This window comes from Bufo bufo, chromosome 2 (assembly GCF_905171765.1).
Source record: "Bufo bufo chromosome 2, aBufBuf1.1, whole genome shotgun sequence".
Lineage (NCBI taxonomy): Eukaryota > Metazoa > Chordata > Amphibia > Anura > Bufonidae > Bufo > Bufo bufo.
The window spans coordinates 830,549,685-830,566,830 of record NC_053390.1 but is presented as its reverse complement, the minus strand read 5'-3'; the positions used below and the strand labels follow the sequence as shown (position 1 = coordinate 830,566,830).

At 49.1% G+C, this 17,146-nt stretch overlaps 1 long non-coding RNA gene across 1 annotated transcript; it reads right to left on the bottom strand.

The window, feature by feature from the left end:
- Positions 1-12,397: 12,397 nt before the first annotated feature.
- Positions 12,398-16,823, bottom strand: LOC120990519. Its single transcript, XR_005776430.1, has 3 exons — positions 16,775-16,823; positions 16,233-16,239; positions 12,398-12,527 (listed from the first exon to the last, which is right to left on the bottom strand). It is a non-coding gene; the product is annotated as an uncharacterized LOC120990519 (long non-coding RNA).
- Positions 16,824-17,146: the final 323 nt, after the last annotated feature.

The following is a 17,146-nucleotide window of genomic DNA, read 5'->3' as shown; positions in this document are numbered from 1 at the left end:
AGAGAGAGCTGTCAGTCACTGATAGGACCACCTCCTGGACTGTGTATACAGAGAGAGCTGTCAGTCACTGATAGGACCACCTCCTGGACTGTGTATACAGAGAGAGCTGTCACTCACTGATAGGACCATTTCCTGGACTGTGTATACAGAGAGAGCTGTCAGTCACTGATAGGACCACCTCCTGGACTGTGTATACAGAGAGAGCTGTCAGTCACTGATAGGACCACCTCCTGGACTGTGTATACAGAGAGAGCTGTTTTTCACTGATAGGACCACCTCCTGGACTGTGTATACAGAGACAACTGTCTGTCACTGATAGTACACCTCCTGGACTGTGTATACAGAGAGAGCTGTCAATCACTGATAGGACCACCTCTTGGACTGTGTATACAGAGAGAGCTGTCAGTCACAGATAGGACCACCTCCTGGACTGTGTATACAGAAACAACTGTCAGTCACTGATAGGACCACCTCCTGGACTGTGTATACAGAGAGAGCTGTCAGTCACTGATATGACCATTTCCTGGACTGTGTATACAGAGAGAGCTGTCAGTCACTGATAGGACCACCTCCTGGACTGTGTATACAGAGAGAGCTGTCAGTCACTGATAGGACCACCTCCTGGACTGTGTATACAGAGAGAGCTGTCAGTCACTGATAGGACCACCTCCTGCACCGTGTATACAGAGAGAGCTGTCAGTCACTGATAAGACCATTTCCTGGACTGTGTATACAGAGAGAGCTGTCAGTCACTGATAGGTCCACCTCCTGAACTGTGTATACAGAGAGAGCTGTCAGTCACTGATAGGACCACCTCCTGGACTGTGTATACAGAGAGAGCTGTCAGTCACTGATAGGACCACCTCCTGGACTGTGTATACAGAGAGAGCTGTCAGTCACTGATAGGACCATTTCCTGGACTGTGTATACAGAGAGAGCTGTCAGTCACTGATAGGACCACCTCCTGGACTGTGTATACAGAGAGAGCTGTCAGTCACTGATAGGACCACCTCCTGGACTCTGTATACAGAGAGAGCTGTCAGTCACTGATAGGACCACCTCCTGGACTGTGTATACAGAGAGAGCTGTCAGTCACTGATAGGACACCTCCTAGACTGTGTATACAGAGAGAGCTGTCAGTCACTGATAGGACACCTCCTGGACTGTGTATACAGAGAGAGCTGTCAGTCACTGATAGGACCACCTCCTGGACTCTGTATACAGAGAGAGCTGTCAGTCACTGATAGGACCACCTCCTGGATTGTGTATTCAGAGAGAGCTGTCAGTCACTGATAGGACCACCTCCTGGACTGTGTATACAGAGAGAGCTGTCAGTCACTGATAGGACCACCCCCTTGGCTGTGTATACAGAGAGAGCTGTCAGTCACTGATAGGACCACCTCCTGGACTGTGTATACAGAGAGAGCTGTCAGTCACTGATAGGACCACCTCCTTGACTGTTTATACAGAGAGAGCTGTCAGTCACTGATAGGACCACCTCCTGGACTGTGTATACAGAGAGAGCTGTCAGTCACTGATAGGACCACCTCCTGGACTGTGTATACAGAGAGAGCTGTCAGTCACTGATAGGACCACCTCCTGGACTGTGTATACAGAGAGAGCTGTCAGTCAGTGATAGGACCAACTCCTAGACTGTGTATACAGAGAGAGCTGTCAGTCACTGATAGGACCACCTCCTGGACTGTGTATACAGAGAGAGCTGTCAGTCACTGATAGGACCACCTCCTGGACTGTGTATACAGAGAGAGCTGTCAGTCACTGATAGGACCACCTCCTGGACTGTGTATACAGAGAGAGCTGTCAGTCACTGATAGGACCACCTCCTGGACTGTTTATACAGAGAGAGCTGTCAGTCACTGATAGGACACCTCCTAGACTGTGTATACAGAGAGAGCTGTCAGTCACTGATAGGACCACCTCCTGGACTGTGTATACAGAGAGAGCTGTCAGTCACTGATAGGACTACCTCCTGGACTGTGTATACAGAGAGAGCTGTCAGTCACTGATAGGACCACCTCCTGGACTGTGTATACAGAGAGAGCTGTCAGTCACTGATAGGACCACCTCCTAGACTGTGTATACAGAGAGAGCTGTCAGTCACTGATAGGACCACCTCCTAGACTGTGTATACAGAGAGAGCTGTCAGTCACTGATAGGACACCTCCTAGACTGTGTATACAGAGAGAGCTGTCAGTCACTGATAGGACCACCTCCTAGACTGTGTATACAGAGAGAGCTGTCAGTCACTGATAGGACCACCTCCTAGACTGTGTATACAGAGAGAGCTGTCAGTCACTGATAGGACCACCTCCTGGACTGTGTATACAGAGAGAGCTGTCAGTCACTGATAGGACCACCTCCTAGACTGTGTATACAGAGAGAGCTGTCAGTCACTGATAGGACCACCTCCTAGACTGTGTATACAGAGAGAGCTGTCAGTCACTGATAGGACCACCTCCTAGACTGTGTATACAGAGATAACTGTTTGTTTAAGTTTTATTGAATCTTTTTCTACTAAACTATATATCAATTGGCTCAGCTCTTCCCGCTCTATACCATGCTGACTGTAGCTCAAAGGTTGCGATGTAGCCTCTGTATCTGCTAGTTTATCAGGGCTGTTGTGCTGCGGTTAGGAGGGGTTCTGTTGATATTATTTCACTGATGCTGCTCATGGTATTATTATATTTTTTTTAAATGTTGGTCGTCTGTGACATGAACTTTGAGGTACTAATAAAAGTCATATTTTTTAGATATTTTTGCGCCTTGTTGTGGATTAATTAATCTTTTGATATTTGAGGTGCCCATTATATTTGAATATTGCATGTCTAGGAGAGTGTCTGCACATTTCATCCATTCTTACGTGGCATTCATCCATTCTTACGTGGCAGTGAATACCTGGACTTGCAGTGACAGAACGGTCCGTTACACCACTTTACCTGCAATGTTCCTACTTGCTGGAAATCTACCTTGCGCATGCTGGAGCATCTGTTTGAGCAGTGTAAAGCAGTGAATGATTTCCCCATTCAGCAGACCACCTCTGCAGGAAGCATGTGTTGTTTCCAGGTCAGGCGGTGGCAGCTCATCAGAGTCACATACTCATATCCATCAAAATGGCCACAAGATTTGTCAGTAGGGACAACTGTGTCATCCCCCTTATACAGTTGTGTTCAAAATAATAGCAGTCAGACATCACTAACCTGATCAATCACTGTTTTTGGTAGAAATTATATTTCTACATGGCAAATAATTTGCTAGCAGGTGTAGTAGAGTAATAGAAACCCAACAGACCCAACAATCATGCCATTAATAGCAGTGTGGAGTTCAATGAGTGAGATCATTCATTCCCTGAAAAACAGGTGGCAATTATTGACCTTATTTAAGGAAGGAAGGCAGCAAATGTTGTACCTGCTGGTTACAGTGCATTTCTCTCTGAAATTCTGAGGACAATGGGTTGTTCCAGACATTGTTCAGAAGAACAGCGTACCTTGATTAAAAAGTTGATTGGAGAGGGGAAACCATATAAAGAAGTGCAGAAAATGATCGGCTGCTCAGCTAAAAGGCTTGCAAATGCTTTAAAATGGCAACCAAAACATGAAAGACGTGGAAGAAAGCGGAAAACTTCCATTAGAATGAATAGAAGAATAGCCAAAATGCCAAGGACTCGGCCAACAATCAGCTCCAGGAAGATCAAAGAAGGTGTAAAGTTCCCTGTGAGTCCTGTTACTATTAGAAGACGCCGATGTGAAGCCGAGCGATCTGCAAGAAGCCCCCGCAAAGTCCCACTGCTGGAAAAGAGACATGTGCTGAAGAGGTTACAATCTGCCAAATTGCACATTGACCGGCCTAACGAGACATTCTGTGGACTGATGAAAGTAAGATTGTTCTTTTTGGGTCTAGTGGCTGGAGACAGTTTGTCAGACGACCCCCAAACACTGAATTCAGCCGCAGTGCACTGTGAAGACAGTGAAGCATGGTGGACAAGCATCATGATATGGGGATGGTTCTCATACTACGGTGTTGGGCCTATTTATCGCAGACCAGGGATCATGGATCAGTCTGAATCCATCAGAATACTGGAAGAGGTCATGCTGCCTTATGTTGAAGAGGAAATGCCCTTGACATGGGTGTTCCAACAAGACAACGACCCCAAACACATCAGTAAACGTGCACCATCTTGGTTCCAGACCAACAAGACTGACGTTATGGAGCGGCCGGCCCAATCCCCGGATCTTCATCCAATAGAAAACTTGTGGGTGACATCAAAAATGCAGTTTCTGAGGCAAAACCAAGAAATAGAGAAGAACTGTGGAATGTGGTCCGATCCTCCTGGGCTGGAATACCTGTTCACAGGGGCCAGAAGGTGGTGACTCCGAGCAGCACAGACGTCCAGCAGTTCTCAGAAACAGCGGTTATACAACTAAGTATTAGTGAAGTGAAAGGAAAGCAAAATCTTCAAACATTTCTCAGTTTATATAGTGAATGTTTGAGTTTGTAAAGAAGAATACAAACACTGCTATTTTTTCGAACAGTGTAATATTCACTTTTGTTATTTTTTTTTAGAGGAACAAAACAAATTTGATATATTTTTCATCATGTTTTTATTTGGAATAGAATGTGTAGTGTTCCCAATGCATTTATGTGAATGGAAATAAAAGCTATTAGAAGGATTTTGAGCTGTATTGACTTTTTTAAACACACTGCTATTATTTTGAACACAACTGTATTTATATTAGAACAGTTGCTCAAGATGATGCAACAAGGGATGGCTGAAGTTTCCCCATGTTGCTCACCTTCCTGTGGCTGTTGAGGGCCGCATGGACAATATCACTTAAGGAGGATGACGGGGAGTTGGTCGTGGACAGGGACATGGAGTTTTGATGATAAGAATGAAGATGTTGACCATAATCAACCAGCCATTGAGGGGCAGAGACTGACGCAACTGACTCCTCTTCGGGCATGCTGGTGAGTCTGGCAAGCTGTATACTCATTTGTTTACGTACTGACATGCGTATCATTACCATCAATAAATCGAATGATTAGTGGATAGCCATGCTTTTAGAGCCTCGCTATGAAAGCAAAATGGGGGAATGTTGTCCTGATGCCGAAAGGGATGCAGCATGTGCAGCTGGAAGCCTTTTGTCTGTTCCCCACTGAGTCTCCCCTCCACCACCTCTGCCACAACTAACACCAGCAGCAGCCAGTACAGTTTTCTGAACATGATGGTTTGTGGCCTTTCCATGGCACCTACTGTGTACCCTGACCCCATGGACTTCTGGGGAGACTTATTCGAACTAGAGATGAGCGAACCACTTGAGATTTGGTTCGGTTCAGGTTTGCCGAATTTTTGAAAAAGTTCGGTTTGGACCCAAATCTTTTTGGACTGAAACAAAGTGGCTCTAATTGCCCTGGAAATTGTTATATATCACCCTCTAGTCTCCTAGGTTTGTTATCTCTTTTTGCATCTGCGTGATCATCAGACTGCTTGATGTCAACTATACACCTGTCAGTGCGTGTTCATACATGTTGCCATTCTGGCCAACGTGCCCAAGGAGCTAGTTCTTTCCAACTCTGCCCACCACTGAGACGTGTGGGTGTCATGGCTGCTCACACAGACGCTCAAGCATGTGCAATAATGATGTTTGCTTGATATGCTTTAGCTGCAACTGTCTGCTGTGGGAGCCAGCCCCATTGATATTGTGGTGGTGGAGTCAAGCGGACCTGGCCATGTTGCTGGGGTGCTACCTCTCCACTGCCTCAAAAAACAGTGACCCAGTGGGCCATGAAAGACATGTACTCTCCCTGCCCGTAACAGCTCTCCAGGTGTCCACCATGAACTGCAGCTTGCTGCACAATGAGAATCACAAAAAGTGGCCAACATTCTTGGCCATGTGAGAGTACAAGGCTCTAATACAATGGTATTGCCAGATGGGGGCTCAGCTTGTAGACAAGCTAATTGCTAGTGGAGAAAGGTTTATTGGCCAAACATTCCGTTATATGGTAGATGTCTCACGATGAAGCAGAGGATAAGGAGAAATGCTGCATTGCTTGGGGATGTGGGTTGGCTGCCACAAAGAGGACCAGGAGAAAGAGGACAGACTTGTTCTGATTGGGAAGGCTGGCCAGTTGTACTTTCCCAAAGTATCTGGTGATGCCACCTCATGTGCTGTAATAGACCTCTGGTACCTATGATTGTATTTGAACACCCATGGTTTATCTTAATCCTGAAGATCTTGAACATGGCTGTTTTTGTGTGCCCGCCTTGTGGAGAAAAAACACCATGTGGATGTTGCTCACATGTAGCTACAGGCAGCCGAGCTCAGCTTAGCTCTGGCACATTTTGGGCATAGCCCACCTATAATGTCAGTGGCATCATCAGATCCCAAAGCAGATAAGTTGTGCGGTATATTTTTTTCTGCTTTTTATTGCTGCTACCACCAGCCTTCTCCACTTATGTTGTCTCCTTCTCAGCACCCCGAACTGGCTCCCAGGTCCTGTCCTCACCCTCCAATGTCACTTTTATCAGACTGTGAAATATCATGGTGGGCTACTGGGCCCCCTCCCATGCTCGGCATTTGCCCCAAATGCCAATGTCGCTGCCCCCACCAGCAATCCCGTGGCTATAGGTGCCACTATTATCAACAACTCATTTATGCCTGGGGTCTGCAGCCTCCTCCTGAACCCCATCCTCAGGGCAGCCCAAACGGTGACTGTTCTCACACAAGTTATTATTAAGGGAGACTCGCTTGAGTATCTGCCACGGGGCACTCTCTTGAGTATCTGCCGTGGGGCATGGGGGAGGTTCTTGCCAATTCTTAGGAAAAAAGAAGAAACCCCACTAGGAAGGGGCAGGGAAGACAGAGAGGATTCCACTGAAAGCCTTCTCTGGGGCTGCAAGGAGGAGGCCCAGGAGGAAAGCTGTGACCCCTTACTCCACAACATGGTGTCAGACTCTGAAGTCACCTGCATGTCATCCTGATGCAACTTAGAGGAGGTCTGAGCCATCCAATTCACAATCTCATCCTCTTTCTCCTCAACTATAATGCCTTTCCGAAGCCAGGGCCAACTGTGGCCTACTACTACTACTACTTTTTGCTGGATAGCTGGTGCTGCTAATACTACCCACATTCTGGCTCTGTGTATTTAATTTGGAACCCTTCTGTAGGCCTGACATATTTAGGCCTCACAGAATATGTTGTGCACTACCCTGTGTATTGGTGTAGTAAACATGTATATGCTAATCTGGTTTTAATAAATTCAATAACCCCCCACCACAACCACCACCAAAAAAAAATAAAAAATTGGATCTGTGTGGAGATAGTTATTGCTGACTGACATTTTTGGCTACTACCCTGCATATTTTTTATGTTTTTTAAAACGTAAAAAATGTGCTCAGCTCTGTATCACTACTAGGCCTGGCATACTGGGAATACTAGTGTGCTTGCGTCCCTGCAGTTCCGTGAAAACAGGAGAAGCCTTACCAACTGCTCATGCACCCGTTTTCAGTTGTCATCCTCAGGCTCAGCGCTGTCTGTGTAGTGATGGTAGGGATGGCAAACCATATATCTGGTGTCCAAAATGGGAAGACTAGAAGATTGACTGTCCATCGGGATCACCAGTCTTCTATTAACAGCATTTCATACACTAACTAGAGGCGGTCATCTTACCTGGATTAAGAGATTATTAATATTGGAAATATCCTGGTAATAAAAATGCCCATAATGGGATGGTAAATTATGGGACTGCATTAAAGTGGGCTCCATTCACACATAGGGAGGGGCATAGCCCTCATTCCAGTTATACCTCAATTAAATTTGTGAACCAGTTGAGCCGGGGCGTACCCTCCACCTGAGTGTGGGGACATCACCCCTGCTACCCCATCCACACCATGGTGCATACCCAAAAGGGGCGTGCCCTTCATTAACATGAGCGGGGCCGATCCACTGAATGGGCATGCCTACCACTCACTGGCTCACTGCTGTTCGGGAATCGGGAGTGTGGCAAACATCGCCACTTACAGAATGTCTTTCTTGTCTGTACCTCTTCACCTCCCCCTTTTCCTGTCCCATTGTTTCCCCAGCAGGGTGTTGTCTCAGGGACACTGGGAGACCTGTGTAAAATAGCTGCAGTGTCCTCCCTCAACCTCCCATCAGCCCTTGCTATTGTCTGACCCCACTTTTCTTTGTACCATAGTAATCTATGTATTGTATGTAAATGAGGCTGTTGGCAGTTTGAAACCAGGTGCGCATGCCTAGTAAAGTCAGTTGACTCCCAAACTGTGTGTCGTCCAGTCACTGGGGAAATTGTCTCTTGGTTATTGACCTGCTTCTTCAGCTACAAGGGGATTTAAGTGAAGATATTGAGGGTATACCGTGAAGCTCCGCAACAATTGGTGGCAAGCGGCGGGATACAAGCCTTGCAGCACAGCAAAGCAGCAGTTTGTTAAAACAGCCATTCGGATATACCGGAGTTCGAGAATATGTGCAGTCATTCGAACGAACGGTGAATGGAGACGAATTATGCAACATTGAAACGAACTGCGTTAAAGGAATTATTGGAAGCAAGGGGAAGAATAGCCAGCAACAAAACCAAAGCTACTCTGGTGGCCGAACTCATGGAGGGGGACAGAGCGACCACTGCGGCAACTCCACAGGAGACAGAGCCAACAGAATTTACAAGAGAGCTCAATAGCAGGTTAGCTTTTTACCCAAACACCCCCTCCGTGGAGACACTAGAAAGACTGATAGCAGATGTACACGAGTACATTGTAGCGAAGCAAAACGCTATTCAGCGAGTCAGGGAAGGAGCCCCAGCGCCCACCAGCACTACCCAGGGAAAAGCTAAGATTCCCTACCAAGCTTTTAAAAATTACACAGAAGGAGAAAGTGATATTGACGAATACCTACAGGATTTCGAAAGGTTGTGCCAGCTACACGACATCAGCCCAGCCGACCAAGTACCCCTGCTGGCAGGTAGATTGTCAGGCCGCGCCGCAGAGGCATACCGGACCGTCCCAGACGAAGACATCAGGAATTATCACAAAGTCAAACAAGCCATCCTAGCACGGTATGCCATTACCTCGGAGGCATATCGACTCAAATTCCGGGACATCAAGAAACAAACAAAAGACTCACACACTGAATGGGCACACCGACTACAACGAGCCGCCAAGGGGTGGATGGAAGCGGCACGGGTCACCACTATGGAAGAGATGTTCCAGTTAATAGTAATTGAGCAGTTTTTTAATGAACTAACCACAGAACTTCAAAATTGGGTATGAGATCGCAAACCCCGTACCCTACCAGAGGCAGCCAAGCTAGCTGACGAGTTCCAAGACACCAGGCGAGACCAACGCACACCACACCGGACCACGTATGGATCTACCACCCCTCTGCCAGCAGTGACTACCTTGGCTCACCCACGACCAGCCGCGAGCCACAACCCGTACCCTCCTAGGTACAATACCCGACCACTGATCCGCTGCCACACCTGCAACCAACAGGGGCACATCCAGAGAGACTGCCCACGTAACCGACCTCGCCAGAACTGGAACCACCAGGGTCCTCCTCCTCCCAATCGGGCTGCAGTACACTGCTGCCAAAGAGAATCTGTGCTTCCAACATCCACAGTCACCTCAAAAGAAGAGCCTCTGGGGATCCTACACGAGGTAAACCCCATACAAGCCGCCTCAGACAACCGCCAAGGGCACTGCCAGGTGGTACACATGGAGGGGAAGAGTATACAAGGATTACGTGACTCTGGGGCCACGTTAACCCTGGTCCAAAATCATTTGGTGCCTAAGCACACCCTCACCGGAGACTGTGTAGCTGTACGGGTGGCAGGGGGAGCAATTTACAAAGTTCCCACTGCCAAGGTGCATTTGAATTGGGGGGCAGGGCATGGAAACGTGGAGGTGGGAATTATGCAGGATTTGCCCGCTGATGTTATTTTGGGCAACGACTTGGGGGAGCTCACCTCTGCTTTTGTCCCTCAACCAACTATCCAAGAGGCCTACCCGGTTGTTACCCAGCAGCAAACACGCACCACGGCTCCATCTGATCACAGTGAAGCTCAGGTAAACAATATGCCACACACCCCTCCTATTCTCCCCTGGGATGCCCCCCTGGAATTTGGCAGTGAGGTGGCCCTAGATCCTTCCCTGCAGGTATATAAAGATAGGATAAACAAGGACCAAGGAGGGTTGGAGGGAGAGAGATATGCTTGGGACAAAGGTCTCATATACCGCTATGCAGAGAAGGTAGTAGCAGGGTCCATACCCATGCCCACTAAGCAGTTAGTGGTACCCCGAAAGTATAGACAAGAGTTGCTGCGCATCGCGCACGATATACCATTATCAGGACATTTAGGAATCAGCCGAACGAAACATCGGCTGACGCAGAACTTCTTCTGGCCAGGTATCTCAAAGGATATTAGAAAATACTGTCAAACGTGCGATACCTGCCAGAGGGTAGGGAAGAGAGGGGATCGCTATAAAGCCAAACTCAGATCCCTGCCCATAATTGAAGAACCCTTCAGTCGAGTAGCTGTAGACATAATAGGACCCCTAGCGAAACCCAGTCCCTCCGGCAAGAAATACATCTTGACCGTAGTGGACTACGCCACTAGATACCCAGAGGCAGTGGCGTTGACCAATGTACATGCAGAGACTATAGCCGATGCCCTTATGCGAATATTCTCCCGTATGGGATTTCCCCAGGAGATTATTTCGGATAGGGGCACCCAGTTCACTGCAGAGGTCACCCACCAACTCTGGAAAGTGTGTGGGGTGAAACCCATCTTAAACTCCGCCTACCACCCCCAGTCCAACGGGCTCTGTGAACGGTTTAACGGAACACTTTAAACAGATGATCCGCACGTTCATAGACTCTCAAAAAGACTGGGAACGGTTTTTGCCCCACTTGCTCTTTGCCTATAGGGAAGTACCCCAAGAATCCACGAGATTCTCCCCTTTTGAATTATTGTTCGGGAGGAGAGTGAGGGGTCCCTTAGACCTTATCAGAGAACACTGGGAGGGAGGGGTAACTACGAATGGTACCCCTATTGTCCCATACGTGCTAAAGTTTAGGGAACGCTTGGAGGCTCTGACCCAGACGGCACGTGCTAACCTCCAAGCGGCCCAACAACGACAGCGCAGATGGTACGATAAGGGGGCCAGGGACCGCAGCTTTCAGGTCGGGCAGAAGGTGTTAATCCTACGGCCAGTCCCTAATGACAAGCTGCAGGCCTCCTGGCAGGGCCCATACAAGGTGGTGGAGCAAATCTGCGATACCACCTATGTGATCGGCCCGTGCGCTGGAGCAGGGGGCAGACGCATGCTCCATGTGAACATGCTGAAGCCCTACTACGAGCGCATAGAAGAGGTGACCGCTATTTGTGCCTCTGCCGCAGAGGACTTTGACAATTTACCTCTCCCAGATCTCCTAGAGAAAGAGGGCCAGAAAGAGGACCTGGAAGAGGTTCAGTTAGGTGAACGGCTGAGTCCCCAGGAAAGGGCGCAGGCTTATAGTCTAATAAGGGAAAAGGGAACCACTTTTTCTAATCTCCCCGGGTACACCCCGTTAGCCACCCACAGAGTAGAAACACCAGGGCAGACCCCTATCCGCCAAACTCCTTACCGCATACCTGAATCCGTAAAGGATAATATGCGCAAGGAAATTTAAGAAATGCTACAACTAGGAGTCATAGAGCACTCTGAAAGCCCTTGGGCTTCCCCAGTAGTTCTGGTGCCGAAGCGGGATGGGACTACCCGCTTCTGCGTAGACTACCGGAGGCTTAATGATAAGACCGTATCCGATGCCTACCCTATGCCCCGGATAGACGAGCTCCTGGACAAAATGGCCAGGGGCCAATACCTCACCACAATAGATCTTTGTAAGGGGTATTGGCAGATTCCCCTAGCCGAAGACGCCATCCCTAAGTCGGCATTTGTCACCCCGTTTGGCCTGTACCAGTTTAAGGTCATGCCATTCGGGATGAAAAATGCTCCGGCTACTTTTCAGAGGATGGTGGATCGGCTATTGGATGGGTTCCAGGAGTACGCTTGCGCCTATCTAGATGATATAGCGATCTTCAGCCACTCCTGGACTGAACACCTGACACACATAGGAGCCGTACTAGACCGTATTAGGGAGGCAGGATTAACTCTGAAGCCCAGTAAGTGCCATATAGGGATGGCAGAAGTCCAATACCTAGGACACCGGGTAGGGAGCGGCCAACAAAAACCCGAACCGGCAAAGGTAGAGGCTGTAGACAAATGGCCAACCCCTCGTACCAAAACTCAAGTACTGGCATTCCTAGGTACCGCAGGATACTACCGTAAATTTGTACCCAACTACAGTACCCTGGCCAAACCACTCACCGATTTGACCCGCAAGAATCTCCCTAAGATAGTAGTCTGGACCCCAGAGTGTGAGCAGGCATTCCAGCAACTAAAAACGTCTCTTGTGAATTCACCTGTACTTGCCGCCCCTGATCCAACTAAACACTTTCTCGTCCACATAGGGATGAGCGAACCCGAACTGTATAGTTCGGGTTCGTACCGAATTTTGGGGTGTCCGTGACACGGACCCGAACCCGAACATTTTCGTAAAAGTCCGGGTTCGGTGTTCGGAGCTTTCTTGGCGCTTTTTGAAAGGCTGCAAAGCAGCCAATCAACAAGCGTCATACTACTTGCCCCAAGAGGCCATCACAGCCTTGCCTTCTATTGGCATGGCTGTGATTGGCCAGTGCACCATGTGACCCAGCCTCTATTTAAGCTGGAGTCACGTAGCGCCGCACGTCACTCTGCTGATTCAAGCATAGGGAGAGGTCGCTGCTGCGACGTTAGGGCGAGATTAGGCAGATTAACTCCTCCAAAAGACGTCATTCTGTGATCGATCTGCAGCTGTGGATCATTGAAGTGCTATTATTGACTTGCTCACTTTTTTGAGGCTGCCCAGAGCGTTTTTAGATCACTTTTTTTCAGGGGTGATCGGCGGCCATTTTGTGACTTGTGGTGCGCCAGCACGAGCTATCACCAAGTGTATTTAACCATCGATAGTGTGGTTATTTTGTGCTAAATCCTACATCAGCTGCAGGCTGAGACTGTGTCACCGAAGTGCATTTAACCATCAACAGTGTGGTTATTTTTTGGCCATATACTACATCAGGGGCAAGTTGAGCCTGTCACCCAGCGCCTAAAAAATAGACCTGACATTTCTATTCAACCAAATCTGCACAGTTTTAGCTGGTCAAGTTATTTGTAGTGACCGTAAAAGCAGACTTTTTGTTCTGGGTTGAAAAAGCATTCCCAAATTTGCCATTCTGAAAATAACTAGTTTGTGTTATTTGAGGCCTACTTGAAATCTATCCCAAAAAGGAAATCTTACATTGAAGGTATTGATAGTGTCATTCAGAAAAACCTAAGACAAACGCTAGCGTGCTGATAGAAGTGTCATTCTGTGATTAAACCTATAACTGTCACACAGCGCAAAAAAAAAACAGGTCTCACATCTCTATTCAACCAAATCTGCACAGTTTTAGCTGGTCAAGTTATTTGTAGTGACCGTAAAAGCAGACTTTTTGTTCTGGGTTGAAAAAGCATTCCCAAATTTGCCATTCTCAAAATTGTGGTGAACGGGAACAATGAGGAAAACATCTAATAAGGGACGCGGACGTGGACATGGTCGTGGTGGTGTTAGTGGACCCTCTGGTGCTGGGAGAGGACGTGGCCGTTCTGCCACAGCCACACGTCCTAGTGAACCAACTACCTCAGGTCCCAGTAGCCAGCAGAATTTACAGCGATATTTGGTGGGGCCCAATGCCGTTCTAAGGATGGTAAGGCCTGAGCAGGTACAGGCATTAGTCAATTGGGTGGCCGACAGTGGATCCAGCACGTTCACATTATCTCCCACCCAGTCTTCTGCAGAAAGCGCACAGATGGCGCATGAAAACCAAGCCCATCAGTCTGTCACATCACCCCCATGCATATCAGGAAAACTGTCTGAGCCTCAAGTTATGCAGCAGTCTCTTATGCTGTTTGAAGACTCTGCTGCCAGGGTTTCCCAAGGGCATCCACCTAGCCCTTCCCCAGGGGTGGAAGAGATAGAATGCACTAACGCACAACCACTTATTTTCCTGATGATGAGGACATGGGAATACCACCTCAGCACGTCTCTGATGATGACGAAACACAGGTGCCAACTGCTGCGTCTTTCTGCAGTGTGCAGACTGAACAGGAGGTCAGGGATCAAGACTGGGTGGAAGACGATGCAGGGGACGATGAGGTCCTAGACCCAACATGGAATGAAGGTCGTGCCACTGACTTTCACAGTTCGGAGGAAGAGGCAGTGGTGAGACCGAGCCAACAGCGTAGCAAAAGAGGGAGCAGTGGGCAAAATCAGAACACCCGCCGCCAAGAGACTCCGCCTGCTACTGACCGCCGCCATCTGGGACCGAGCACCCCAAAGGCAGCTTCAAGGAGTTCCCTGGCATGGCACTTCTCCAAACAATGTGCTGACGACACGACCCGAGTGGTTTGCACGCTGTGCCATCAGAGCCTGAAGCGAGGCATTAATGTTCTGAACCTTAGCACAACCTGCATGACCAGGCACCTGCGTGCAAAGCATGAACTGCAGTGGAGTAAACACCTTAAAAACAAGGAAGTCACTCAGGCTCCCCCTGCTACCTCTTCTGCTGCTGCCGCCTCGGCCTCTTCTGCTGCTGCTGCCGCTGCCTCGGCCTCTTCCTCCGCCTCTGGAGGAACGTTGGCACCTGCCGCCCAGCAAACATGGGATGTACCACCAACACCACCACCTGCGTCACCAAGCATCTCAACCATGTCACACAGCAGCGTTCAGCTCTCCATCTCACAAACATTTGAGAGAAAGCGTAAATTCTCACCTAGCCACCCTCGATCCCTGGCCCTGAATGCCAGCATTTCTAAACTACTGGCCTATGAAATGCTGTCATTTAGGCTGGTGGACACACACAGCTTCAAACAGCTCATGTCACTTGCTGTCCCACAGTATGTTGTTCCCAGCCGCCACTACTTCTCCAAGAGAGCCGTGCCTTCCCTGCACAAACAAGTGTCCGATAAAATCAAGTGTGCACTGCGCAACGCCATCTGTGGCAAGGTCCACCTAACCACAGATACGTGGACCAGTAAGCACGGCCAGGGACGCTATATCTCCCTAACTGCACACTGGGTAAATGTAGTGGCGGCTGGGCCCCAGGCGGAGAGCTATTTGGCGCACGTCCTTCCGCCGCCAAGGATCGCAGGGCAACATTCTTTGCCTCCTGTCTCCTCCTCCTCCTACTCAGCTTCCTCCTCCTCTTCTTCCACCTGCTCATCCAGTCAGCCACACACCTTCACCACCAACTTCAGCACAGCACGGGGTAAACGTCAGCAGGCCATTCTGAAACTCATATGTTTGGGGGACAGGCCCCACACCGCACAGGAGTTGTGGCGGGGTATAGAACAACAGACCGACGAGTGGTTGCTGCCGGTGAGCCTCAAGCCCGGCCTGGTGGTGTGCGATAATGGGCGAAATCTCGTTGCAGCTCTGGGACTAGCCGGTTTGACGCACATCCCTTGCCTGGCGCATGTGCTGAATTTGGTGGTGCAGAAGTTCATTCGCAACTACCCCGACATGTCAGAGCTGCTGCATAAAGTGCGGGCCGTCTGTTCGCGCTTCCAGCGTTCACACCCTGCCGCTGCTCGCCTGTCTGCGCTACAGCGTAACTTCGGCCTTCCCGCTCACCGCCTCATATGCGACGTGCCCACCAGGTGGAACTCCACCTTGCATATGCTGGACAGACTGTGCGAGCAGCAGCAGGCCATAGTGGAGTTTCAGCTGCAGCACGCACGGGTCAGTCGCACTGCGGCTCAGACCCACTTCACCACCAATGACTGGGCCTCCATGCGAGACCTGTGTGCCCTGTTGCGCTGTTTCGAGTACTCCACCAACATGGCCAGTGGCGATGACGCCGTTATCAGCGTTACAATACCACTTCTATGTCTCCTTGAGAAAACACTTAGGGCGATGATGGAAGAGGAGGTGGCCCAGGAGCAAGAGGAGGAAGAGGGGTCATTTTTAGCACTTTCAGGCCAGTCTCTTCAAAGAGACTCAGAGGGAGGTTTTTTGCAACAGCAGAGGACAGGTACAAATGTGGCCATGGCCAATGACATAAGGCCAGATTCTCTGTTACGGGACCTCTCTCCTCTCCCTGGGTGCCTGGGCCTAAATGTGTGACAGTGGCCTGTTCCAGTGGTGGGTGACGTGAAGCCTGATTCTCTGCTATGACATGAAGACAGATTCTGTGCTGACATAAGGCCAGATTCTCTGCTATGGCATGAAGAGACTGATTCTCTGCTGACATGAAGCCAGATTCTTTGCTATGGCATGAAGAGACTGATTCTCTGCTGACGTGAAGCCAGATTCTCTGCTATGGGACCTCTGTCCAATTGATATTGGTTCATTTTTATTTTTTTAATTTTAATTTTAATTAATTTCCCTATCCACATTTGTTTGCAGGGGATTTACCTACATGTTGCTGCCTTTTGCAGCCCTCTAGCTCTTTCCTGGGCTGTTTTACAGCCTTTTTAGTGCCCAAAAGTTCGGGTCCCCTATTGACTTCAATGGGGTTCGGGTTCGGGACGAAGTTCGGTTCGGGTTCGGATCCCGAACCCGAACATTTCCGGGAAGTTCGGCCGAACTTCTCGAACCCGAACATCCAGGTGTTCGCTCAACTCTACGTCCACACAGACGCTTCTTTGTTTGGATTGGGGGCAGTACTGAGCCAAGTCGGAGAAGATGGCGGCGAGCATCCAGTGGCTTACTTAAGCAGAAAACTTTTACCCCGGGAAGTAAGCTACGCCGCCATAGAAAAAGAATGCCTGGCCGTGGTGTGGGCCCTTAAAAAGCTGCAGCCCTATTTGTACGGACAACCCTTTTCCTTACTCACAGATCACAACCCGTTGGTGTGGCTGAACAGGGTGTCAGGAGACAATGCCCGGCTGCTGCGCTGGAGTTTGGCGCTGCAGCCTTTTGACTTTACCATCCACTACCGCCCTGGGAAGCAAAATGGCAACGCCGACGGGTTATCCAGACAAACTGAACTTGAAAAG